Consider the following 2,448-nt stretch of genomic DNA (forward strand, 5'->3'; position numbering starts at 1 on the left):
GTAAACTTGATGCTACAGAGTGATCCATGCTTATTTTGAGATACTTCAATAAGGGTGTTTTGAACATATGGTTATGCTCTACCCATACATGCCCCTGGTTGAAATTATGGAGTAATCTAGCATGTAATTTTCATGCTCTACTTTTGCTATAAAATGTTTCCTGGCAGATTGTTTACATGTTATTCTATTTTGCCAAGGTTGTTGTAGTTGATCCTTGCATGCTATAAACTTGTTCTTGCCATGTTTAGTTTAATAAACATGTCTTCTTGCTATTTCTATGCTTATCTTGTCACGCAATGACTTGTGGTGAGTGAATCGAGCTCGCAAAGATGCCTTCATAATTCTGTTAATGACATGCTCTGTTTGCTGAATCTGTTAACGAAACTAGATGACCTGGTTGCGCCAATGGCGCAAGAAGCGAATTAGAAAGAATGCTAGTGGTGAGTAAGTAAGAGATGTAACCGGAAATATAATGCAGTGTGGATTGTATTACATCATGTATTAACCACAAATCATGAAATCAATACCAGAGAACCAACTAATGTCACCACCTCTGTACTAACAACCAACATTTAGTATCACAGGAGTGTTTACTTGCAGATCAGGAGTATTACAATTACAACTAAAGAGGCATTGTCCTCACTACTATCCCTGAGCCCTTCACAAGGAGAGTTCCAAGCCTCGCAACTTCTTCCTTCAGCTCTACACATGACCCTTAGTTACGAAGCTCGTCCCTCAGCTATGATTATTTCAAGATGAAATCAACATGCTATTTCTCTCACATGGAACATGTTCAGAATTTAGCCAGTCTCGCTAATATTCATCTACCAAGGCAGAAAGAAAAATGGCATGATGAATAACTAAAAAAACTGGAACAATAATACTTGTAGCATTAAAAAACCGAGAAAGTGAACTGAGGACAACAGAACAATTATTTGTAACAAGGGCAAGCTTGGCTGATGCAAAATGATCACTCTGAAACTATATTTTAGAACCAAATTAAAAAGGAACAAAATAATCTAATACTCCCTCCGTTCCAAAATAACTGTCTCGACTTTGTACAAAAACATCATGTATCTTTAGGACCAATTTTTAGACCATGGTACCACATAATCAAGAATTAGACATATCAGATTGCAACGTATTCATGGTCAGTTACCAATCATGTCACACCAAGGATTTGCACATAGAACCTGAAATAACTGCAGCTAGCTTGAAGTCTGAAATCTACCAGGTGACAGACAAAAGCAATACCACCAAACCTTATTCTTATTGGACAAGCACAAGATTTAAGAGAAGATAACACACACAAAATCCTATTTGGTTTATGGATGCATGCACTTTCTGGATTGTGCACATCAAAGCATGGAAGAACATTCCTAGGAGAGCCATTGTAGCACAACAAAGTAAACCAAAAATCAAAAAAGAAGTGAGTTTGTATCATGTAATTTAGCAATGTATCAGCCCATATCACCATTTATTTTTAGAGACCAAAGAAAATGACAGAAGTTTCCCTATTTTTTCCTTTACCTTTCTACCAGAATGCTCTCTATTTACGAGCGCCACACAGACTATTTCCACTTGGCGGCAGGTTGGACACAACAATCCTCGGCGCGAGCTGCAGAAGAACCACACACGCACATACGTCAGACCACGACACACGAACACTGGCGCCGTGAGGGGGAACGGAACGGACCGTAAGGGGAGAGACAGATCGAAAGAGGGAACGTACGGAGGCATAGTCTGGCTGGGAGGCGGTGAGCAGGGCGGCGGTCTCAGCGGCGAGCTCGTCGAGCTGGCTGGTGGTGACGCCCATGTATACCCTGACGCAGACCGATCACGGGGTCGCGATGCTCCTGGCTGAGCCCATAGCTGAGCTTCTTGAGCCACACCGTGATCTTGTCGAAGTGCACCGTCTCCGTCCGCCCATCCCGCTTCACGACGTACATCACCGAAAACTAACAAAAACATACTCATGTGCATCATCCAAACAGGCAATGGTTTTGCATGTTTGTACATCAGAGTCAATAATTGAATTATCAACAGACTGGTATATGCAACATGCTTAAATATCATGCCAGGATAATAATTAAATGCCACATTTATGAATAACTGAACATTATGAATGCCATGCTGCATTTTGTAATGGTAATGATCCAAGATAATTAAATAGATGGTCATTATTAGGAATGCTCCATAGGATCTTAAGACATGTGTGCATGTTTCTTAAGTGTGCTTTCTAAAATTGGAACACCATTTAGCTCTATTAGCTTGACCTGAAGCGATGGGGACACCGCAAAGTTGATCCCGTACTAATAGTCACAGACAACAACCTTGTAGAAGATCTGTTGGAAACATGCCCTAGAGGCAATAATAAAAGTATTACTATATTTCAAAGTTCATGATAAATGTCTTTTATTCATGCTATAATTGTATTATCCGGAAATC

General features: G+C 40.2%; 1 long non-coding RNA gene across 2 annotated transcripts; it reads right to left on the reverse strand.

The window, feature by feature from the left end:
* Nucleotides 1–480: 480 nt before the first annotated feature.
* Nucleotides 481–1,847, reverse strand: LOC119293634. 2 transcript variants are annotated; one of them, XR_005143163.1, is made up of 2 exons: nucleotides 1,733–1,847; nucleotides 481–824 (listed from the first exon to the last, which is right to left on the reverse strand). It is a non-coding gene; the product is annotated as an uncharacterized LOC119293634 (long non-coding RNA). The 2 variants fall into 2 exon arrangements; XR_005143164.1 differs by lacking the exon at nucleotides 1,733–1,847 and adding an exon at nucleotides 1,531–1,612.
* Between the last annotated feature and the right edge of the window lie 601 nt (nucleotides 1,848–2,448).

Source organism: Triticum dicoccoides, chromosome 4B (assembly GCF_002162155.2).
Source record: "Triticum dicoccoides isolate Atlit2015 ecotype Zavitan chromosome 4B, WEW_v2.0, whole genome shotgun sequence".
NCBI classification, from domain to species: Eukaryota; Viridiplantae; Streptophyta; class Magnoliopsida; order Poales; family Poaceae; genus Triticum; species Triticum dicoccoides.